At 41.5% G+C, this 25,958-nt stretch overlaps 1 protein-coding gene and 1 long non-coding RNA gene across 7 annotated transcripts in view; one reads left to right on the top strand and one right to left on the bottom strand.

Moving 5' to 3' along the window:
* nckap5l (NCK-associated protein 5-like) overlaps window positions 1-25,958 on the bottom strand; it is a 538,388-nt gene that overhangs the window by 403,076 nt on the left and 109,354 nt on the right. The window lies entirely within an intron of this gene.
* LOC138762032 (uncharacterized) lies at window positions 1,409-21,345 on the top strand. The gene is made up of 3 exons (XR_011356726.1): window positions 1,409-1,524; window positions 20,301-20,466; window positions 20,692-21,345. It is a non-coding gene; the product is annotated as an uncharacterized lncRNA (long non-coding RNA).

Below are 25,958 nucleotides of genomic sequence, written 5' to 3'. Positions count from 1 at the left end.
AGCATTAGAGCAACTCTGAATTAGTCCACATGGAGCCTTTGTCACTCATAATCCTATGCAGAACATATGGGATAAGCTATACCAACAGTTTCTTCCCCCTTCATTCTTGTATGACAGATTGTTTCCAGCTTTATAGCATGTGGCAGTTTGCACTTTTAGAGGAAGGATTTTTCTTTCTTGCCACACATTTGCAAGCATCTGACCTACATCATAATGGAGACAGAATCTGTCTTTAATCCACTGCCAAATAACTAGTTGCTCAAACCCAGAGCCTTGTCTAAAACAAGAAAATTAGTCATGTGACAAGGAAGGAAGACCCTCCCTTCTTTTCTGGTAAATGATCTCATATCAATTCAACTTTGTTAATAATGCCACAAGTGATACAAATACAATTATATAATCAAATCAGGAAATAAATTTGCTCAATGGAATTCAAAACCTGACTCAAAAGCAAAAAACCATACAAGGAACTCAGCGGAGATTATTTGAGAACAAAAAGCAGAATGAGAAATGTTTTTCATCAGCTACATCTTCATACAGGACAGAAACAATCACAGTGTTTTTAAAAACACACACAACATGAAAGAAAGTGAAAAGAAAGTTCAACAATGAGGCTTTATAATTTTATTTATTTGTTTTCTTTCTCCCAGTACTTGGAAACTTCAGATGCCTCTGAGCTAGCCACTATGACCTTAAAAGTGTATTGTGATTTACTCTTCCAAAGCTTTACTCTGTTGGATGCACAAAAGCCTGCCTAGCTTGCTGGAGAATTAGAAGCCAGTGGTAGAAAATGATGTCTCCCATTTTTTGCCATATTTGGAACTTATTTGGAATGCATAATTAGAAAAATCTGATAAACTGGTGCTCATTTTAGTTCTCATTCTATGTAAATTAACCCATTAATATAAAATACAAAGCTCTATGGACCTAGTGAGCATTCATTTATTCATTTTTATGCATGAACAGTGAAAAATTTTCAAGAACTCCTTACAAGGGAGATTGATAACTGGGAGTCTAGGCTAAATTCATTAGCTATTATCTTGTTAAATATTAAACATTCTTGCTTAAACACACCAATGGCATCATGAAGAAAGCCTCTACTTCGTCAAGAGTTTGCAGAGGAGCTGGTGGAGTTGTTCAAGTGAACCGGTACGGAACTGAAGGGCCGACATGGCCTGTTTCCGTGCTGTAAACGGTTATATGGTTATATGTTTCTGCATTCATTCATCATTAACAGCAAAACTCCATTTATCTGGCACATTCAGAACTGGGGTGGTACTGGATGAGGATATTTTCGACTATCAGATGATATATTATCAATACTTCAATATACTTTTATACAATTTTTTTTCTACAGAACAGCAACATTTCAGTGAAATCATTGTTTAAAGGGAGGACGGCTGTCAGGAAGATGCGAGCTACTTTGTAACTGATCAAGAACACACCCTTCTCACTGTAGTAACTGTGGGGCACATGCATATGAGTGTGGGAGAGAACAGTTTCCTGAGATGGTGGAAAGCATCAGTAAGTAAAGTCTCTTTTGTTATTTGAATTTTGCATCTCTAAGTTAATTAAGAAGCCTCGCAAGTAACACCAGAGACATAACCTGAAGAAATCAGTAAGGATGATGTGTTGCAAATGCTTTCTTAATAAGTAATACAAGGATAAAGCAGATATAGCCTTCAATATGTCAATATTGGTCTATCAGAGATAGCATATCATTGGAGAACAGTGTTCTGCTGGCTGGATCAAGACTGATGAAACCTGAAACCATGCAGAAAGAGATTCTCCAAAAAATACATGAAGGTCACATGGGAATGGAGAAGTGCAAACTCAAAGCGAAGTTACCATGTACTGAACTGGTATATCTTTCTTTGGCTTGGCTTCGCGGACGAAGATTTATGGAGGGGGTAAAAAGTCCACGTCAGCTGCAGGCTCGTTTGTGGCTGACCAGTCCGATGCGGGACAGGCAGACACGATTGCAGCGGTTGCAAGGGAAAATTGGTTGGTTGGGGTTGGGTGTTGGGTTTTTCCTCCTTTGCCTTTTGTCAGTGAGGTGGGCTCTGCGGTCTTCTTCAAAGGAGGCTGCTGCCCGCCAAACTGTGAGGCGCCAAGATGCACGGTTTGAGGCGTTATCAGCCCACTGGCGGTGGACAATGTGGCAGGCACCAAGAGATTTCTTTAGGCAGTCCTTGTACCTTTTCTTTGGTGCACCTCTGTCACGGTGGCCAGTGGAGAGCTCGCCATATAATACGATCTTGGGAAGGCGATGGTCCTCCATTCTGGAGACGTGACCCATCCAGCGCAGCTGGATCTTCAGCAGCGTGGACTCGATGCTGTCGACCTCTGCCATCTCGAGTACCTCGACGTTAGGGGTGTGAGCGCTCCAATGGATGTTGAGGATGGAGCGGAGACAACGCTGGTGGAAGCGTTCTAGGAGCCGTAGGTGGTGCCGGTAGAGGACCCATGATTCGGAGCCGAACAGGAGTGTGGGTATGACAACGGCTCTGTATACGCTTATCTTTGTGAGGTTTTTCAGTTGGTTGTTTTTCCAGACTCTTTTGTGTAGTCTTCCAAAGGCGCTATTTGCCTTGGCGAGTCTGTTGTCTATCTCATTGTCGATCCTTGCATCTGATGAAATGGTGCAGCCGAGATAGGTAAACTGGTTGACCGTTTTGAGTTTTGTGTGCCCGATGGAGATGTGGGGGGGCTGGTAGTCATGGTGGGGAGCTGGCTGATGGAGGACCTCAGTTTTCTTCAGGCTGACTTCCAGGCCAAACATTTTGGCAGTTTCCGCAAAGCAGGACGTCAAGCGCTGAAGAGCTGGCTCTGAATGGGCAACTAAAGCGGCATCATCTGCAAAGAGTAGTTCACGGACAAGTTTCTCTTGTGTCTTGGTGTGAGCTTGCAGGCGCCTCAGATTGAAGAGACTGCCATCCGTGCGGTACCGGATGTAAACAGCGTCTTCATTGTTGGGGTCTTTCATGGCTTGGTTCAGCATCATGCTGAAGAAGATTGAAAAGAGGGTTGGTGCGAGAACACAGCCTTGCTTCACGCCATTGTTAATGGAGAAGGGTTCAGAGAGCTCATTGCTGTATCTGACCCGACCTTGTTGGTTTTCGTGCAGTTGGATAATCATGTTGAGGAACTTTGGGGGACATCCGATGCGCTCTAGTATTTGCCAAAGCCCTTTCCTGCTCACGGTGTCGAAGGCTTTGGTGAGGTCAACAAAGGTGATGTAGAGTCCTTTGTTTTGTTCTCTGCACTTTTCTTGGAGCTGTCTGAGGGCAAAGACCATGTCAGTGGTTCCTCTGTTTGCGCGAAAGCCGCACTGTGATTCTGGGAGAATATTCTCAGCGACACTAGGTATTATTCTATTTAGTAGAATCCTAGCGAAGATTTTGCCTGCAATGGAGAGCAACGTGATTCCCCTGTAGTTTGAGCAGTCTGATTTCTCGCCTTTGTTTTTGTACAGGGTGATGATGGTGGCATCACGAAGATCCTGAGGCAGTTTACCTTGGTCCCAACAAAGCTTGAAAAACTCATGCAGTTTGGCATGCAGAGTTTTGCCGCCAGCCTTCCAGACTTCTGGGGGGATTCCATCCATACCTGCTGCTTTGCCACTTTTCAGTTGTTCGATTGCCTTATATGTCTCATCCAGGGTGGGAACCTCATCCAGCTCTAGCCTTAGGGGCTGTTGAGGGAGCTGGAGCAGGGCGGAATCTTGGACTGAGCGGTTGGTACTGAAAAGAGATTGGAAGTGTTCTGACCATCGGTTGAGGATGGAGATCTTGTCGCTGAGGAGGACTTTGCCGTCTGAGCTGCGCAGCGGGCTTTGGACTTGGGGTGAGGGGCCGTACACAGCCTTTAGAGCCTCGTAGAAACCCCTGAAGTCGCCAATGTCCGCGCTGAGCTGTGTTCGTTTGGCGAGGCTAGTCCACCACTCATTTTGGATCTCCCGGAGTTTGCGCTGAAGATGGCTGCATGCGCGACGGAAGGCTTGTTTCTTCTCTGGACAGGACGGCTTTGTAAGGTGAGCCTGGTGGGCAGCTCGCTTCTTTGCCAGCAGCTCCTGGATTTCCTGGCTGTTTTCGTCAAACCAGTCCTTGTTTTTCCTGGAGGAGAAGCCCAGTACCTCTTCAGTGGATTGCAGTATGGTAGCCTTCAACTGATCCCAGAGGGTTTCAGGGGACGGGTCCGTGAGGCGGGTTGCAACGTCGAGCTTTGCTTTGAGGTTTGCCTGGAAGTTTCCTCTCGCTTCGTCTGACTCCAATGATATACAAAGACATTAAAAATGTCAAATATGTCAAAAGTACAGAAACATACAACAAAAAGAGGAAATGATTTCCACAGAAGTACCTGCCAGGCCATGGTACACAATGGGAGCAGACTTGTTCACTGAGAATCAAGAATGATATTTAATAGTAGCTTGTTACTATTCGTCAAAAGGTGAAAAACCCGAGAGTGTCAAATATCACCTCAGAAATTAGAGCACTCTTTGCTGAACAAGGAATTCCCGAGCAATGGAACACAGTTCACGTCACAAGAATTCAGAAAACTGGCTGCAGAGTATGGGTTTGTTATCACTACATCATCCATTACTACCCCAAAGGTCATGGGTTCATTGAAAGACAAATGCAAACTGTGAAACGCACACTAGTTAAGTGTCATGAAACAAAAGAAGACCCATACCTAGCCCTTCTATCATTCTGAGCAACACCTTTAAAGGCCAATATGAAGTCCTCAGCAGAACTTCTAAATGGCAGGAGATACAAAACTCTGACATACAAAATACACCCTACAGAAGACCTGGAGGAAACCAGAAGAAGACTGGCTGACGTGCGAGAAGGATGCCAGTGTTATAACAAACATGCAGAAACATTGCCAGAACTCTTCAGAGGGCAGGTTGTGCATACTTAAGAGCTAATGTTGAAAGCATGGACCCCAGCAAAGGTCATCAGAGAAGCTGAGACACCAAGATCATTCATTGTCGAGACAGACTCTGACAATCAGCTGAGGAGGAACAGAATTCACATCCGGGTGACACAAGATGTAATGAAGCAGAAAGCTTTAACACCAGCAAAGCCTGCAACACCAATATCAAGAAAGGTATCGAGTGAAGAGACCACAACCACTAATACCGAAACATCAACACAGCATTTGTCAGGTGAAGCTCAACAAGCTACATCACCTACATGTGTACCAGCAACACAGAATCCAACAGTCACAGTCAAATCCACAAGATGGCGAAGCAGTGTGATATCGATAAGAACTATTTAAAAATAGTTGTGTAAATAAACTAGTGTACAAGTTCAGTTACTTAAGTTGCACTGGAAGGAAAGTGATAAAGAACAGTAATTTTTTCTTTATCTTGAGAAGGAGGGATTTATGGTCAGGAAAATGTGAACTATTTTATAACCATGTAAGAATACACCCTTCTCACTGTAGTAACTTTAGTGGTCCAATATGGGGTGTATTTGTATATATTGTAACATGATCAATGACCACTCTCATGCAGAAAATAGGGCTAAAGGCTTTATTAATCTTATGATCCAAACATGCTTCAGCATGCTGCTGGCTCAAATCCAAGGAAAAGTATGAGGGACGAGTCTAGGGTTCTCGGCCTTCATTAGGGGTCTTAAGGGGAGTGGCTACCGGTTCAGCAGATGGACCAGTCTGCCCAGCTCGGTAGGGACATCCCTGCAATATCATGTTCCACCACATATATGAGAGTGTGTGATCAGTTTCCTGAGATGATGGAAGGCATCTAACAAAAGTGTCTTTTGCTATTTGAATCTTGTATCTCTAAGCTATTTAAGAAGCCTCTAAAGTAACACCAGAGACATAACAATGGCCAACAGAAGCAGACAGATCTGGGAACCAGGATGCCAACGAAAAGATGGAAAGTGTGGGAACCAGCATCCTAGTATGTGGTTCAGACAAGATTCTCACTCTCCACCCTATCAATGCTTCTCATGATTTTATACACCTCTACTGGGTCACCCTCAGCTGCCAAGGCTCCAGAGAGAACAACTCGAGTTTGTCCTATCTCTCATTATTACACATATATTTTCCTTATATTTGATCTCCCAAAGTGCAATACTTCACACTTGTCTGGATTAAACTCCATCTGCAATTTCTCTGCCTGTATCTAAGTGACCTATATTCTATTGCATTCTTTGATAACCCTCTACACTGTCAACAACTCCACCAATCTTTGCATCTTCTACAAACTAAAGCACACACCTAAATTTTTTTAAAATTTAAATTTAGACATGCAACGTGGAAATAGGCCTTTACTGCCCTCGAGTCTGTGCTGCCCATTTTACACTCCATTAACCTACGTTTTGAATGGTGGGAGGAAAGCGGAGCCCCTGGGAAAATAAAACAAACAGATATGGGGAGAATTTACAAACTTCTTAGACACAGCACGGGATTTGAACCCTGGTCCAAATCGCTGGTGCTGTAAAGACGCAATGCCAACCGTGCCACCCCAAAATACAGCACAGTAACAGGCCATTTCAACCCAATTAATGAACAGCTCCCACTACATTTCGAATGGTGGGAAGAAATGGAGCCCCCAAAGAGCACAGGATTCAAATGCAAGTCCTGATCACTGGCACCATAAAAGTGTTGAGCTAAATCCTATGCCTACCAAGTCATTTATGTTTATCACAAACCACAGAAGGTCCCAAATATCCCAGATGTAACTAGTGCAGAAAATGTGTCATGTGTGCAAAGGTAAATAATGCCAAAAAATATTTGGCTTAATTTATGGTGTTGCCAAACAACCTGGAAATAGTCATTATTAGATTTCATTCTGAATGGTATCTATTTTCAGTCAGGTGATGCCAAAAAAGTTACACAACCAAATTCCTATGCAAGTTATTGTTAACAATACTGATTTCCACAATGTTAAAATAACTCTTCAGATATATGACAGTAGCCAAAGTCCCTTAGTAAAAGCTCCATTAACATGCAGAATTTTATTCTTGACAACATGTCCAGTTTCTTTAATATAGATAATGATATGATAATATTCCTTCCAAGGAATATGACAATGCTCTTCACTGTATTGGTTCTATATTAATCCAAATTGTGATGTCTCACTGAAGAATGGGATGTTTAGAGATGAGGAATAAATCTGGCTTAACCACCAATACCTAGATCCTGAAAATGACAAACAGAAAAGTCTACAATCCACTGCAGTAGCAAAAGTTTTTACTCCTTTCAACAGTTTTTAAACTATTTTCCCAAGTCATCAAATGTATCAACCAATGGTCTTTTCATAGGAGTCGAAACAGGAGTCGGCATGATCATTTGCAACAGAATTCATTAGAACTGAAACAACACTTTCCCCTCCCATTGTTCAAGGGATAACAACACCAAGCAAGCCCTCTCCATCCCAGCTATACTGAAAGTAATTATAGCTCTCTAATTGGCATCAGGTAACATCAAACGGACTGAAGTTTGAATTAGATACATTTTAGATCTGTACTTAATTGAGACAGCGACAAGATAAATGAATCCATTCGTTCCTACAAATTCTTATATTTTAGCCAAATGATTTCTTGTTGTTTCAATGTTGCATGTGACAACATTAAAAATATGAAATTTATTGAATTAAATTTCACTTGGATCTACATATATTGTATAACAAAGTTGCCTTTGACACAAATGGGGAGTGGAAACATTTGCAGTACTGGAATCCATGTTCTCTAATGCTCAGTCCTTGGAATCAAGTTCAACAGGCCATAGATATGAGAAGGAATAAATGCAAATGAAAGATAAATAAATCTAAGATATGTTACACTGAACAATTTGATTTTATAATGTAAAGTTTTCAATGGTAACCCAATAGTTTTGTTACTTTATATGTTACAATGTCAATGTAATTAGATCATTCTTATTTGTTTGGTCATTCAAAGTTAACATCTTCTATAATTATTCCTTTTCCAGTTCCAGCTATTTTAAATTACCAAATTAATGGAATGACACAACAGAGATCTTTCCTTGCAATATTGCAAATGCCGATGAGGTGAAGGATGTTGTTTTTGCTTTAAAGAGTGTCAAACATAGTAAAAGACCATATTTAATTATATTAGAGGTAGCCAGTGAAACTAAATTTCAACTATTTCTGCATTGAAAATTTTCATCTCCTTCAGCATCTTCCACTATCCTCCTCTCTCTAAAAGAACTTTGTAGCTTCCTAGCCCACTTTTCCATCTCATCCAACAACTCCTCTTCTTGTAGAACATTTCCATGTAACCATAGGAGAGTCAATATTCAACCTTTTACCTCTTCATTCCCTACCCTCCAGGGATGTAAAAAGCAGCAATGGACTGCATTTGGTGGTCACCATTTGGTTTCTGCTAGAATGAAAACCAAAGCAGATGTTCCACTCCCAATTTTGTCCACATGGGCAATCCTGTCTTCCTGTTGCCTTCCACTTTAATTCTCCATCTCACCCTCACTCTCTGGCTTCCTGCACTGTTACAGCCAGACACAACAAAAGCTTCATAATATGTCATCCTCCAACTGTGTGCATTGCAGTCACAGGACTCCATATCAAATTCTCTAATTTCAGTCATTTGTTTTCTCTGTCTGTATTAACACTTGCCAGTTATGATGGAGGTCCATCATGTATTGGCTCAGATTTTCCCTCTCTATTAGATTAAATAATCTGCTGGGCATTTCCTATGGAGCTGCATTACTTTTCATTGTTTGCATTCTCAGGATGCTCTTTATCGATTACAGTCAGCTTTGAACATCATCATCCCCTCAAAACTGAGCAGCAAACTCCAAAACATGGGAATCAATGCCTGACTGTGCCATTGGTTCCTGGATTTTCTCACCTCCAGACCACAATCAGTGAGGATTAGCAAGAACATCTCCTCCACAATCTCGATCTGTACCAGAGCACCACAGGGCTGCGTACTTAGCCCCCTGCTCTACTCACTTTACACCTACGGCTGTGTGGCTCGGTACAACAATAAAACCATCTACAAATTTGTTGACTATACCACTGTAGTGGATTGTATAAAGAAAGGCGATGAGTCAGTATACAGGATGGAGATTGAAACTTGGCTGAATGGTGCACCAACAACAACCTTGCACTCAATGTCTCCAAAATTAAGGAGCTGATTGTTGACTTCAGGAAAGGAAAACCAGAGGTTTACAATCGGTGATCATTGAGGGAATCAGAGGTGGAGAGGGTGAACTCATTTATGTTCTTGGGAGTCACTATCTCAGAAGATCTTTCCTGGACTGAACACACTAAAGGCATTATGAAAAAAGCATGCAGCACCTTTACTTCCTCAGGAGTTTGCAAAGGTTTGGTATGACATGAGAAACCTTGACAAATTTCTACAGATGTGTGGTGGGTAGTGTGCTGACTGGCTGCATCATAGGCTGGTGTGGGGGCACCAATACCCCTGAATGTAAAGCCCTGCAAAAAAGGTAATGGAAAAAGCCCAAGACATCACAGGAACCACCTCCACCCCCCACCATTATCAAGAACATTTACAGGAAACACTGCCATTGGAGAGCAACAGCAATTATCAAGGGTCCGCACCACCTAGCATATGCTCTGTTCTCACTGGTGCCATCAGGAAAGAGGTCTAAGGGCCACAAAACTCGCACCACTAGGTTCAGGAACAGCTGCTACTCCTCTACCATCAGAATCCTCAATGACAAAATCAATCAGGGACTCATTTAAGGACTCTTGTGCATTTTATTGATTTTTAAAATTCTCTCTGTCTTTACATTGGTTATCCTTTTACAGCTCTTTATTTAAATGTTTACGCTGTGTAGAATATTTTTTTTTGCCCTACCAGTAAGTGATAATTCTGCCTGGCCCACAGAAAAAGAATATCAGAGTTGTATGTGATGTCATGTATGTACTCTGACAATAAATCTGAAATACCTGCTGGATGATCTCATCTACTGCACGGTTTGACAAGAAAAACAGGCTGATGCTGAAGAAAGCTCTGTATCCCCCTGATGAATGGTCCCCCTGCTTAGCAACAGCTGTATTGAGGTAAACCCCATCTAGGCAAACCCACACAAGGCAGCAGGACCAGACAACGTACCTGGTTGGGTACTGAAGGACTGTGCAGACCAACTGACATCTCCAACATGTCACAGCAGCATTCCATTGTCCTCGTGGGTTTCAAGACAGCCACCATCATCCCAGTATCAAAGAGGGCGACAGTAGCAGGCCTCAAAGACTAGTCTGTCAAGGTCTGCAGCAGAATGCTGAGCAGATTCATGCTGAAAATTGGCACACCACAGGGGTACATGCTCAGCCTGCTCCTGTTCATGCTACTGACTCACATCTACAACACCAGATCCACTCCAACAGTCATCAAGTTAGCAGATTACACAAGAATAGTTAGCCTCATTAGCAACAACGATAAGCTGCATTATAGAGAAGAGGTGGAAAATCCCATGATATGATGCAAGAATAAAAACAAATCTCAATGTGGACAAGACAAAGGGTAGATTTTTTTGACTTCAGGAGGACCAGAGATGACCACCCTCCACGATACATTAATAGCTTTCTCATGGAGAGAGAAGAGGACCAAGTTTCTTGGAGTGAACTTGAGTAGCCACCTATCTTGGACACATAACATCACTTGTTAGGAAGGCACAACAGCAGAACCAGAAGCAGAATTTATTGTCATGAACAAGACATGAAATTTGCTGTTTTGTAGCACCACATTAATACAAATCTTCATATTCTAAACAATCTTACAACAATAAATATTTTTAAAAATGCACAAAAAGGCAGTGTCTTTGGTTCATTGATTATTCAGGAATCTGATGGCAGTGAAGAAGAAGCTGTCCTTGTGCCACTGAGTGCTGATCCTTAGGCTCCTGTACCTACCCCCCCCCCCCCCCCAGTGGTAGCAGAGTGAAGAGGGCATGGCCTGGGTGGTTGGGGTCTTTGAGGGATAGAGGCTGTCTCTTGTAGATGTCCTCGATGGAGTGAAGTCTGGTGCCTGTGATGTCGCAGGCTAAATTAACAACCCTCTGGAGTTTTTTTTTTGTCCTGCGATTTGGCGCATCCATACCAGACAGTGATGCAACCAGTCAGAATGCTCTCCACAGACATCTGTTGACGTTTTTGAGAGTCTTCTGTGGCATACCAAATCTCCTCAGCAACTCCTCCTCCCTGAATCTCCTCAGGAACTGCTCTTCCTGAGAAGGAGTCGGTGGGCAAAGCTATCACCCAACATAATGTCAACTTTCTACAGGTGCACTCTCGAGAGCATTCTGGCCAGCTGTATCACAGTGTGGAACAGTGGCTGTACAGCATTGTATCGGAGGTCAATCCACTGGACAATAAGTGTGACACAGGATCACTGGGGTCTCCCTAACCCCTCAATGACATGATCTACTGGGATCATTGTTTGAAGAGAGCTCGCAAAATCGTTGAATATCCCTACAACCCTGCACACAGCATCTTTCAGCTGCTCCCTTTGGGAAAGAGATACTGGTATATCAGAGCCAGAACCACCAGGTTGAGGAACAGCTCCTTCACACTGCTCAGGTCGACAATTTATTAAATGTATTTATTATTTATTTTTGTATATGTATACATACTGCATATGTATGTTTGTTATGCCTGGTTATGTATTTGCATGTTTTTGCACTGAGGACCAGAGAATGCTTTTTCATCAGGTTGCATTTGTACAATTGGATAATAATAAACTTGAAATTATCAATCCTAGCCCTCTCCAATCAGAGACATTCACTCTTGTGCTATCCATCACTCCCCACCAGTATTCAATCTTTCTGAGATATGATCTGGATTCTATGATCTGAATTGCTGTTTCCCTTTTCAAAGGTGCTAGCTGACCTCCTAAGAATTTCTGGCATTTTTTATTGTTATTTCAGTGTCTGAATTTTTTTGGTTTTCATCCATTACACAATTCTACATTGATATCATAGAGCTACCAGATATCTACTGATAATGCATGCAATTTTCCTCACCCTGAATAATTTATCTTTTTACTCATTCCACTTTCTCTAGGTTAAAGGGGTAGGCACGGGAACCTGCATCGGTCCCAGCCTTTTTGTTGGCTATGTGGAGCAATTCATGCTACAAGCCTACATAGGAAAGGACCCTTAACTCTTCCACTGCTACATCAATGACTACTCTGGTGTTGCTTCATGTATCCACAATGAGCTCATTGACTTTATCGACTTTGCTGCCAACTTCCGTCCTGATCTCAAAGGAACTTGGTCCATCTCCAGCAGTATTCCCTTTCCTCGATCTCTGTCTCCATCTCAGGAGACAAACTCTTGACAGACATCTTCCATAAACCCACCAACTCCCACTGCTACCTTGATTATACTTCTTCCCACCCTAACCCCTATAAGGATTCCATTCCATTCTCTCAATTCCTCCAACTCTATTGTATCTGCACCCAGGTTGAGGAGTTCTATGCCAGATCATCAGATATGCGGCTTTCCTTCCATCACCATCAACTCAGTGCTCACCAGCATATCTTCCTTTACCCACACATCTGCCCTGGCCCTCTCTACCCTCATGTACAACAAGGACAGGATTATTTTTATCCTCACCTACCACTGCACCAGCTTCCGCATCCAACACATCCTCTTCTGCCATTTCTGCCACCTATTGCATGATCCCAACATTAGATGCTTATTCCCTTCTTCTCCCCTCTACGCCTTCCACAAGGACCATTCCCTTGTCCACTCCTCCCTCCCCACCAATCATCCCCTGTGACTGCAGGTGATGCTCCACTTATACCCACACCTCCTCTCTCATCACGATTTGGGACCACAAACCGTCTTTCCAGGTGTATCCGGTGCTCCTGCTGTGGTCGCCTCTACTTCTGAGAAACTGGACACAGTCTATGAGTTCACATTGTTGATCACCTTGATTCTGTCTAACTCAATAGCGTGGATCTCCCAGTGGCCACTGTTACAAGCCCAGAGGACCCCAAAACCCAGTAACAATAGATATTCACCAAGACAAATGGTTACTTGAACAAAAGTTGCTTTCAATAATCTTTAAATATGAAAATAGAATCAAACTTTAACTTATCACTATTAACTTACTTAACCCCCCTTCTAATTCTAAGCGCATGTGTATGTAATATGTGTGTAAGTTCAAAAAAGTTCTTTGGTTCACAGTCCAATCTCACTTCTTATTCCTCCAAGTTCACCAGTTGCAGGCAATTCTTATACTGTGCACAGAATTTAACATTTATAAAGTTCGCCAGGCTTTGGTGCTTGAAAGGTAAATGGTTACCGCTTAGGAAGGTTCTTGTCGGTTTTCAGAGAGAGATTTGTTGTTCCTTTTACTTTCATCAGCCACTTCAGTGTCTTGTCAAAGAAACTTTCCCCGTCAGGATTCTCCAGATGATAACTTCTTTCTTTCAGGTCACCACCGAATAGCTTTTTGTTTCTCTTATTCCAAGTGAAATATTAGACAGCCAGTCCTCTCCTCTTGCATTAACCACAAGGGCCTTGAACTTGACCAGGCCCATCTTACAACTGGGGTGTGTGTGTGTGGGCGTAAGCCTCTTTGACTCTCTCTGCTTGCAAAACCACATGAACCTCTTACAACAGCAAGCTCTCTTCCAGACAGCAGCGGCTCAGACATGCTCTTTCATCTGTTGCCTTTTGTAAACAACAATCCATTAGTGAAGTCATTTGAGCACTCTTCACAGCTCTTGCAAAAGTTATAAGGCCTCGATATATCTTGGATTGAGCAGAGCTCCAGTATTTCAAATAAGATCTGTTTTTAAAGTGTTTGCATGTGACTTACTCTAACAAACCTTTCCCAGTTTATCTCCCAAAAACATATCTATATTCTCTATATACTTTGTCACACCACCCATTTCAATTCTCCATCCCATTCCCTTGCTGACATATCTGTTCATGGTCTCATGTACTGCCAGACTGAGAACACCCTCAAATTAAGGAAACAACACCTCATCTTCCAACTGGAGGACATTACATCAACTTCTCTAGTTTTTGTTTACCTCCCCCTCCTACATCGGCTTCCCCTAGCTCTGTCTCTCCATTCATTCTCCTTTTGCACAAACATAACTTCTTACCTCATCCATTATCATATCCAATTAACATCTTACATTGGTCTGGATTCCTCTCCCAGCCAGCATTGTCTGTATTCTGAGACTTTGAGATTTCCTAGTTCTGGCTCATTCTGCTTATTTCTTGAAGAAGGCCTCAAGCCTGAAACATCAGCAATATATGGTTGTTTACTATGAACACGGAAAAGCCCAGCTGAATTCCTCCAGCATTTATGTGTGTTTTTAATATATTCACTCAATATTGGGTCAAAAAGCAAACGTGCCTTGTTTGTGAGGCATTTGGCAATAAATAGCCCAAGTATACAGGGAATGTTGTGAAATGGAAAAGACTGACGAATCAAGAATTCCTTATTTACAGCTTTCAAAACATGAACCTGAGCCAGGATGCAGTCATGCTTAAAAGGTACAGATGAATGTACACTAAAAGCTTCATTCTTTAGAGTGGCAAAGGATGAGCAGAGACTTAAAAGAGGTCGATGAGATTATGAGAGTTATGGATAGGATGGACAGCTGGTAACTTTTCTCCCTGTGATTACAACAACAAATACCAGAGAAAAGCTGTTTAAGTTGAGTGGAGGAAAGTTTAGGGGTGATGTCAGAGTTACATTCTTTTAACACAGTGGTGGGTGCCTGGAGGCTGGTACAATAGAGACATTTAAAAGACTCAGATAGGCACATGGATGTAAGAAAAATAGAGGGTAATGGATGTGTGGTAAGGAAGGGTTTGATTGTTGTGGAGTAGATTTATATTAGTCGACTGAAGGGTCTGTTCTGTGATGTAAATAGGTAATGAATGTACAGTACCTATTGGACACCCATAAATAGCTAACAGACTATGAATTGACTAGGCACGAGTGAATCAAGACCTGGTACCACTGTAACTGTGAAATACTAAGATTGGCCATTGTCTCAAATTACATTCACAACCGAGGAAGAATTCTGATATCTTTTCACTAGTCTCATCAAAAATGTCAGTCATCTGTCTCAGGTTTTCATTTTTTTATATATATAAAACAATGCATTTTAATTCTTAAGGAGACCCTCCTGCGTGATGTTCTCTGTCAATTGACTTTTGCTGCGCTTGAATTAAAGTTTCTTCTATCTCTCATTATTTTCTGAGAAGTTCTTCACTCACAACACTAAGATGGTCAGAACTGGATTCTGGTGAAAAATCCTATTAAAATATAAATAAGTTTTTCTTTGGTACCAACTTATCTGGAATGTATTTCTAGCAATTTAGTGTAATAGTTAAATATGAAGTTTTGCTTAAAATTAGAATGTTTGAAATGGATTTTTATGGAAAATATAATGTCTGGTAATGCACAAATTTGAACCTCCCTGCAAGTTGAGAGAGCCTAAGATTTAGAACGCAAGTGCCAATTAAGAAACAGGGAAGGTTGGGCATGAACAGCAAACAAAAACAAGTTCCACATGGTCAGCTTTTCACTATCCTTGGGAAAAGCTGCAGTCTCATGCATCCCTGCAGAGATAAATACATAGCGACATCAAGTCCTTTGTTCATGGTGTTTGATAAATCATATTTCAATCTGTGCTTGATGCGTACAGGTGACTGGGGTATTTCAGAGACCATCAATTTGTCACAGTTTATTTTTAAAAATGATTAATTATTTTATTTTTAAAAACAGCCACACCACTCAACTTTTTAAGCCTTGTTTTAAAGTGCATTTTATGAAAATACATAATCAAATAAAGATTGACAAAGCTTAATTTATCTAACAGTTCTTGAAATTTTAAATCTATTCATTGCTCTATGGTTCTCTCTCAGTTTAGTCAATAACTTTATTGCAAAATTATTTTAGATGTGCGAGAACCACTGAACATACTTTTTAGAATCCTCTTAAGAAAATGTTGCAGAACAGTAATTGTTCCTACAGTGGAAATATCCTATGAATGTAAACAATTTTTGCTATTAGACACATGAATGTGAGATGTTAACCATAATTAATAAAACTATGACAAGAATTCCACCAGCCCACATACTCGAACTTTGGCAAAAAAAACATTGTAAAAGCATTTCTGTTCAGGATCAGCTGAGCAAACCATGTTCTACATGAAAGATGAATACAACCAAAATCCAGCATCTTTTTTGGATACTGGACCAGAGTCCTGGATATCATGGAAGTGAATAAATGGGGGATTCTGAGGGTGGGCATCTGTATTCCTAAGATGACCTTCAATGTGCTCAGACATGGAAATTCCAATATATATGCTCTGATCCAAGATCAAAGCCCAAATTCTGGATTACATAGATCAAGGGAGAGATGGAAATTGGATTTGGGCATTGTAATCAATCCACAATGCTAATCAAATCTATATATAGAATATCTGAATTAATTCTAGAAATAGATTGATTCATTATAATTTTCTGCACCAATTATATCTCACACCTCAAAAGATGAATAAACAAGAATTTTCTGATAGGTGTTTTAGATGTGGTATAGAAATAGGTACCTTTTACATTCTATCTGGTTATACACAAAATAAAGACCCTTTTGGATAGAACTGGGGGTGGTGGGGCAGTGGGAGGGAAAGATAAGAGTGTTGACAAAAATTATGGGGGTGAACTTTGCTTTAATCCCAGGAATTGTTTCTTCTGGATAAGTTGGAAGTTATAAAAGTTTACTTCTCCAGAAGTAAATCTAAATTCATTAAAATTGCATTGTCAATAGCCAGGAAATGTATCAGTAACATTGAAATACAATTCTCTACTTCACATTGATCGTTGGAACATGGAAGTGCAAAGTCGTATTTCCCTCAAGAAGATTACTTATAGTCTTAGGAATAGATATAGTATGTTGGTCGAAATTTGGCAAACTTGTTTAGGTTACTTAAATGCCCAGATTGTACAATTTATTTTGATATTAGTCTACTCCTTATTAGAAATGTAATACTTTTGAAATGATGTGGCTCGGAGATGTCGAACCTTGCTCCTGTTTCTCTTTCTTTTCTATTTTTTTTTAAATCTCCCTCTATTCCCTGCAGTCTGTCCCCTTTTCTTTCCAATCTGGGGAGGGGGCGCTGGGAGAAGAAGTGTAAAATGTTATAAGGACATCGCTTAAAAGGTAATAATAAATCCGACCCCATACAGGTCTGCAAAGGTTACATGCTGCCATTATGTTAAATTGTAATCCACTGAAACCAATTCAGTTGCTAGAAAACTTATCCATATGTCAAATTGTGTTCTGTTGAATTTCCCCACAGACAGAAATCAACACAGATTGTCAGGTGGAGACAGCATTAGTATTCTTCTTTCTTTCTTTGGCTTGGCTTCGCGGACGAAGATTTATGGAGGGGGTAAAAGTTCACGTCAGCTGCAGGCTCGTTTGTGGCTGACAAGTCCGATGCGGGACAGGCAGGCATTGGTATTATACTGCCAGAAATCACACAATGGACAAACAGGAACAGACTCATTCTTCTCATGGGACTCATTCTTTGGCTTGGCTTTGCGGACGAAGATTTATGGAGGGGTATGTCCACGTCTGCTGCAGGCTCATTGGTGACTGACAAGTCCGATGCGGGACAGGCAGGCATGGTTGCAGCGGTTGCAAGGGAAAATTGGTTGGTTGGGGTTGGGTGTTGGGTTTTACCTCCTTTGTCTTTTGTCAGTGAGGTGGGCTCTGCGGTCTTCTTCAAATGAGGTTGCTGCCTGCCGAACCGTGAGGCGCCAAGATGCACGGTTGGAGGCGATATCAGCCCACTGGTGGTGGTCAATGTGGCAGGCACCAAGAGATTTCTTTAAGCAGTCCTTGTACTTCTTCTTTGGTGCACCTCTGTCTCGATAGCCAGTGGAGAGCTCGTCATAGAACACGATCTTGGGAAGGTGATGGTCCTCCATTCTGGAGACATTTTGGAGACATGACCTACCCAGCGCAGTTGGGTCTTCAGCAGCATGGATTCGATGCTTGCGGACTCTGCCAGCTCGAGTACTTCGATGTTGGTGATGAAGTCATTCCAATGAATGTTGAGGATGGAGCGGAGACAGCACTGATGGAAGCGTTCTAGGAGCCGTAGGTGATGCCGGTAGAGGACCCATGATTCGGAGACGAACAGGAACATGGGTATGACAACGGCTCTGTACACTTTGATCTTTGTGTGTTTCTTCAGGTGGTTGTTTTTCCAGACTCTTTTGTGTAGTCTTCCAAAGGTGCTATTTGCCTTGGCAAGTCTGTTGTCCATCTCTTTGTCGATCCTTGCATCAGATGAAATGGTGCAGCTGAGCTAGGTAAACTGGTTGACCGTTTTGAGTTCAGTGTGCCCGATGGAGATGTGGGGAGCTGGCTGATGGAGGACCTCAGTTTTCTTCAGGCTGACTTCAGGGACTAATTAACATCTTATAATTAACCTCAAAACCAAGCCAACTGAACAATTGCAAGTAAAGTGGGAGATTCTATCAAAGGATCAGAACTCTGAGGCTGACCTGTATAAGACTGATCATTTCCCATTTCCTCTTGTGTGACATACATCATCTGCATCCATTTATATTTGTATGAAAAGTCAATCAAGCAAAGCATGTGAATAACTTACCTGTAATGTTATGTACTGCTGAATATGGAGAAATATAGGTCAAAAAGGGTACCCTTGCCGCCTGTAATTTGAACAAGATTCAATACAGATCAAGAGTCAGAGCTGAACTTGTGTCTTGTATCCCTTGTTCCTGCTGGTGTAATAGTTGTGTGACCGTTGTGAATAAACTGGGTTGAATTCTCCGTGGTTCTGGTCTGTTTTTCTATTTCAGCGCAAACAGACTTTAACAGAGGGACTTTCCTTTTCTTTCGAACCTTGTGACCTTCTATAATTTTATATTCAATGTATTATTGTTATATTAATCGAGTCCTATATTCTGTATTTTCTTAAAACTTAAATAAATCAGTAAGAAAATTACCTCCACTAATTTTGGTTTATACAATGATAATACAGGTACCACAATAGGTGAGTGTGTGCTTGTGATAGAGAGAGAGAGATAGGGAGAGAGGGCAAAGGTCAAAAATAAACAGACAGCAATCAAAATGTTAAATGAACAAATTAAATTAAAAGCTAAATAATTTTTTTCATGTCAATAAATTAACAGTTGCAAAATTAATTAAGTGGGCCGTTCAATACCTATGTAAACTGGAAGTGAGTGCCAATTATGCAGCAAGCTCTTATCACCATTTCTGGATACAAACGGATGGAGTGCACTAAATGCAAGCTCTGTCCAGTTATAAAACATGACAAGATACATCAAGGCCACCCGTAAATTAGAGGAACAACACGATTTTCTGTCTAGGCACTCATCAGCAGGATGGCATGAACATCAACTTCTCTGGTTTCTCCTAACCTACTTTCCATTCTCCTTCCCTTCCCCTTGTCTTCTTTCCCTCAGCTCTCCACCCCTTCCCTCTCTATTCATGGAGCCATCCCTTCTTTCCCTTCTTGCTGTTGTGTCCTCCTTCCTTTCTCCGCCTCTTACCTCCCATCTTTGGGACCGTGCTCCTCCCCCTTATCTTTTTGTTTGGACGCCTACCGACATTTTTCCATACCTTAATGAAGGGCTCAAGCCCATAACATGGGTTATGCATTTTTTTAAATTTTCTATATAAAGTTTATTATTTGACCTGCATTGCTTTCACTTCAACCATGGTGTCTGCAGAATTTTGTGTTTTGCTTCTTTTTCAATACATGGCCTAATCAGCTGTCCTTGCAGAGATCATCAGGAAAGATTCAACATTTTGAATGCTATGGACAAATATTTACCATGATATTTAAAATGTTCAATTTCCTTAAGAAAGAAAAATGAAAACTAATTTGAAATTAAAATCATTATTTGTTTTTGAGGCAGTAACAATTTTGTATATTCTGAATGAAATTTAAGAAATTATGCGATGTCGGACAGATCAGATATGTGACTATTATACATTTGTAATTCATCGAACAAATCAAATAAAGAAAAGCTAATTTTAAATCCACAGATCCTGAAGTAAATGCTATGTAAGAAAGACAGACAGAATTTTGATTTCAAAGTGCACAACTTAAGTTGTGCACAACTTAAGTTCTAGCCTTTTCAATTTTGAACGACAACAGTTCTTAGACAAGTGCATTCTCTTGGGTGCTAAAAACAAAGACATCTTCAATCATGTCATATATGCTTTTTTTTTTAAATCCAATTTCATGGGTACACCTTTTTACTAATACTTGTTTTTTATTCTCAAGGTGCAAAATGCCATCAAGTAAATAGTTGCCCTGAAATGATTAGAAAATGTTAGCACATCCAAGAAGAATAAGCATGCTGAGAAATACAGACAACCCAGTCAAATGGGGAGTCAAGAACAAGAAATGCTTTGATGATACTAAAGAATTATTTAAGGCTATATCACAAGTAAGTACCCTGTGTTAAAATATGCTGTTAATAAATTAATACAAGGGGGAAACCTAAATAGTTAATTTATGGAAAGATATTTTATAGCAATTTTTGCACCTGTAATTCACAATACTGCTACTGCAAAAACAACAAATGTAATGACAACAAACCCGATTCTGAATCAATCTCAATCTCTCTCTCTCTCCTCTCTCCCCTCCCCCCACCTCTCCCTCCCTCGAATAGGTTGAATATGCCTGAGGTTGTCTGATCACAGAAAGCAGGATAAGGACTGGTCAGTTCTTGGAGGAGAGACTGTTTAGAACACTAGGTGCTTTCGGTTGCTGTGAGGGTCGCTGGACAAAATGACAACTCTCTGTCTGCCTTATGGTAGACAAAAACTAAAGACTTTCATGTATGTTACATTCTAAATGTAGTATTACATGGCAATAATAGAACCTTTTTCTCTCTTTCTCCCCCCCCCCCCTTCCTTTTGTCTAGCATCTGACAATCTACTGCCTCTGTTGTCCTATTTCACCTTAACTTGGTTGGCCAATTCCATATGGGGCCTTTGCCTCACCCCTCCCTCTTGGTCCTCTACATTCCTTCTGTACTAAGTTTCCTCCATCCTGATGGAAAGTTGCAGGCTGACATGTGGACCACCTTTTTTCTCCCACTAATGCTGCTTGACTCAGCGTTCCTCCAGCAGACTGTGTTTGACCATTTTATTGATTGTTTATCACTGATTTTGATATGATGAATCAAGAGTATGAAATGTAAGATTGTTAAGAACATCCTATTAGTTTGATGAAAATTATTTCATTTGTGTAAGTAATCACCTGGTATTTTCAGAAAATGGAAATGAAGTGCCCAATGAAATCCTGACAATCTAAAGCACAACTGGATCTGTATACACAGAGAAACTGTTGTATTAAATATACTTGCACAGATCTTGGAGAGACTGATTTGATTACAGTGCTATATTTAATTATCGTTAACCATTAGAGAATGATTCTATTTTGCCTTTGGCAATAATTAATTCATCATTTTTTTTCTGCATCACATATGGAACTCCTCACGAAAAGCAAGAAATATAAAAAGGCAGCACACATTACTCAGTGACATGTCAACAAGCAAAATGTCAACTGGAGCTGAGAGAAGCATAACTAACTCCACACTGGTATGCACTAAATCTTGATACATTTTTACTTGCTGCACACTGAATAACCAAGTGAGTGAAATCATGCAACCTGAAACAAAAGGAATGTGCACTGAAAATTGATCACATAATTCAGTGAGGATCATATGCATCCGATTTGTCATACTTTTACAGTCTTGTGACAGATATGAATTTAAAAATGCTTGTGGCATTTTCCATCAGTCACTTAAAGGAATACTACCATTCTACTAACAATGGATAGCTGATTACATACGAATTCTGACCAAGATCAAGAATGTCCTTTCATTTTGTTGATACGGTTTATTCAAACCCTGGGGCAGGTGGAGAGAATCACAAGCTCAAGCCAACTTCTCAGTTTATATTTCCCTCAAAATGAAGACTGCAGCTACCTAGTCAAAATTTATAGTCAAAATGAAATCAATTTAATGTGTACCAACATCAGTGTGAATTAATGCTCACCTGCAATAATGCGATTTATTAATTAACAATCACAACTGAGACAGGCATATACCATCGTATTAGATGTGTCCAAAAAGGCATATAAGTATTTATCTGGAAGCAGAGTGTAAATGAAGCATTTACTCTGACATTTTATTTGATTATCATGGAAATGCAGAAAGGAAGCATTCAAGTTCATCAAGTATTTAGGAAAGCATAAAGAAAGTTAGCTTTTGTGGAAGGAGCAGAATAGGACTGTGGTAAACCACTGTTCTGCTACGATTGGCTGCTGGACCCGCCTCCAAAGGCCAATCCTACCCATAGCCTGCTTCCATTCTGCCTCAGTCAATGAGGTTGATGGCTGGTCCAGTCAAGAGATACTGAAGTCAGCATATCACCAGCTCCCAATCTGCCCAGAGGACCACCAGTATACCGCATTCGAGGCAGATGGCTACCTCTACCACTCCCTCCGGATCGCTTTCAGCATCACAAATGGGGTCTCCATATTACAGCAGGAGATGAATCGCATGGTGCACTACTATAATCTGCAGGCCACCTTTCCATACCTAGATAATGTAACCATCTGGGGTCACAACCTACATGATCACGATGCAAATCTCCTGAAGTTCCTCTAGGCAGCAAAATGCCTGAACTTTACTTATAACGAGGATAAATGTGTGCTCCAGACAGCACGACGAGCCATCCTCGGTTGTGTGGTCAAGAACGGCATCATTGGCCCAAATCCTGATCCCATGGCCCCATTGCTGGAGCTATCCCTCCCACATACACTCAAAGCACTGAAGAGTTGCCTCGGGTTCTTCTTATATTGCACTCAATGAGTCCCCAACTATGCAGACAAGATACATCCATTGTTCAAAGCCACCATGTTTTTCCTGCCAGCAGAGACCCACAGCATTCGACCATATCAAAGACAACATCACCAAGGCAACCATGCATGCCACACCTTTCCAATTGAAGAGCTATGCGTTCGACTTTTCCCTGGCTGCCACACTCAACCAAGCGGACACTCCATGGCTCTGAAATTCACCACTCCTCCATTGAGGAGGCGGCCCAGGTTATTGTGGAGGCAGTACACCACTGGAGGTACTACCTCACTGGAAAATTATTTACTCTCCTCACAGATCAGTGAGTAGTCACATTCATGTTTAATAATAAGCGAAGGAACAAAATTAAGATAAGATCCTTAGGTGGAGAATTGAACTGTCCACTTACAACTACAACATTCTCTACCAGCCTGGCAAACTTAATGAACCCCAGGATGCTCTATCCTGTGGGACTTGTGCCAGTGTTTAAATGTACAGACTGCAAACTCTCCATAATAACCTTTGTCACCTCGGGGTAACTACGTTTTCCCATTTTATCCAAGCTCAGAATCTACCATACTCCATTGAGGAAGTCCAGACAATGACTAAAAACTGCCAGGTCTGTGCCAAATGCAAGCTGCAATTCTACTGACCGGACAAGGTGCACCTGATCACAGCTACCCGCCTCTTCGAGTACCTAAGCATTGATTTCAAAGGGCCATCCCCCTCCTCCAACCAGAATGCCTACTTCCTTACAATCATTGACGAATACCCTCTGGAATATCTTCACACGCTTTGGGTACCCACAGTGACTGGGGGACTTCATTCTTGAGTGATGGGCTGCAAATGTACCTGCTGGCCAGGGGCATCCCCATGTGCAGGACCACTAGCTACCACCCAAGGGGAAAACAGGCAAGTGGAAAGGGAGAATGCCACTGTCTGGAAAACCATCCTCTTGGCACTGAGGTCATGCCAAGAGGTCCTCTCAGATTTACTCCACTCAGTTGGATCATTTTTATATACAACCATCAATAACACACCTCATGAATGGATGTTTGCCTTCACGAGGAAACCTGCATCATGGACTAGGCTGCCTGCCTGGCTTACCTCCCAAGGACCAGTCCTGCTTTGATAGCACACCAGACAATCTAATACTTACCCACTACTCAAGAGGGTCCACCTCCTCCATGCCTAGTATGCCTACATTGTCTTGTCCGATGGGCGCAAGGACACTGTCTCGATCCAGGTTCTGGCTCCATTGGGCACCTCCCCAACTACCAACAGATACTTCCTTTTCCCCCCCCCCCCACTTCTAATGTAGGGGTCTCTGAACCTACATCTAACCACTCTCCACCCTGGCCACTATTGTCACCAAGGATGCACCCAGCACCACACTCCCTTACCTCAACAAACTGTAACCTGTGATGACAGGCAAACCCCACAAAATGCTCAGGACACTACAGCAGCACCCCAGCTATTACCACATAATTTGCTGCGTGAAGGAAATCAGACTTAATCTGTAAAATTAATATATATATTTGTTTCTTTTTCTTCTCACCCCGCAGGACTTTCTTTAAAGGAGGGGTGAATGTGGTAAATCACTGTTACGCTATGATTGGCTGCTGCTGGCTGGACATGCTTCCTGAGACTGATCCTACCCATAGCCCCTTGCATGCTCCCCATTCCACTCTGCCTTGATCAGTCAATGAGGTTGATGGCTGTTCCAGTCTATAGTTAATAAAAGCCTGTTGGTTTCACAACTCCAGTCTTTTGTGATTATTGATGGTGCATTAATGACATTCTTGATTTAACTGTCCAGATTTAAAGTACTATGTGGAGATTTGGTCTTATTTAAACAAAGGTACCTTCTCTTCGCAGAGCTGCTACTTCCATTTTCTGATTTTATTTTGGAGGTGTTATGGACAGCGAGGAATGCTTTCAAAGCTTGCATAGGTACCTGGACCAGCTGGAAAAATGGGCTGCAGAATTACAGATGGAATGTAATGCAGACAAATAGGAGGTGTTGCCCTTTGGAAGGACAAACTAATAGGACAAAAACTGTAGGGCACTCAGGAGTGTGGTAGAGCAGAAGGATTTGGGAATACAGGTAAATAATTCCTTGAAAGTGGCTTCACAAGGAGATAGGGTCACAGAGAGAGCTTTTAACACATTGGTCTTCATAAATCAAAGCATTGAGTATAGGAATTGGGATGTTATGGTAAAGTTGTACAAGACATCAGTGAGGACAAATTTGGAGAATTGTATGCAGTTTTGGTCACCTAACTTCACGGAAGATATCAATAAGATTGAAAGCGTCCAGAGGAAATGTACAAGGATGTTGCCAGGACTGAAACTGAGTTGCAGGGAAACAGGTGAGGACTTTATTCCTTGGAGCACAGAAGAATGAGGGGAGATTTGACAGAGGTATATAAAATTAAGTTTGAGTATAATGGAGTAAATGTTTAAGTGTAGATATACAGAAGAGCAACAGGCCCTTTTAGCCCATGAGCCCATGCTGCCCAATTACATCCAATTAATCTACAACCCTTGGTGCATTTTGAATGGTGGGAGGAAATCAGACCACCCAGAGGAAGCCCATGCAGCCATGGGGAGAATGCACAAACTCCTTACAGCCGGCAGGGGATTCGAACCCCAGACCCACAGCATTGTGCTAAGCACACCGCTAACCGTGCTGCCCCTGCACTCACCATTCACCACTTTTTCCAATGAGATTAGGTAAGATAAAGACTAGAGGACATAGGTTAAGGGTGAAAGGGAAAAGGTTTAAAGGCATCTTTAGGGGACACTGCTTCATACAGAGAAGTGGGAGTGTGGAATGAGCTGTTATCTGAATTGGTAATTTCAGGCTCAATTTTGACATTTAGGAACATTTTGGACAGAGACATAGATGGGAGGGTATGATATGAGTGCAGGCCAATGGAACTAGGCAGAAAAATAGTTCAGCACAGACTAGAAGGGCCTGTTACTTTGTGGAGTTCTATGGTTCTACTTCAGATTCCAGTATCTGCAGTGTATTGCTTTTCCCTTCCTTGGTTAAAAAGGTTGTTTTA

This window comes from Narcine bancroftii, chromosome 4 (assembly GCF_036971445.1).
Source record: "Narcine bancroftii isolate sNarBan1 chromosome 4, sNarBan1.hap1, whole genome shotgun sequence".
NCBI lineage: Eukaryota > Metazoa > Chordata > Chondrichthyes > Torpediniformes > Narcinidae > Narcine > Narcine bancroftii.
This window is presented reverse-complemented; position numbering and strand designations above follow the sequence as displayed.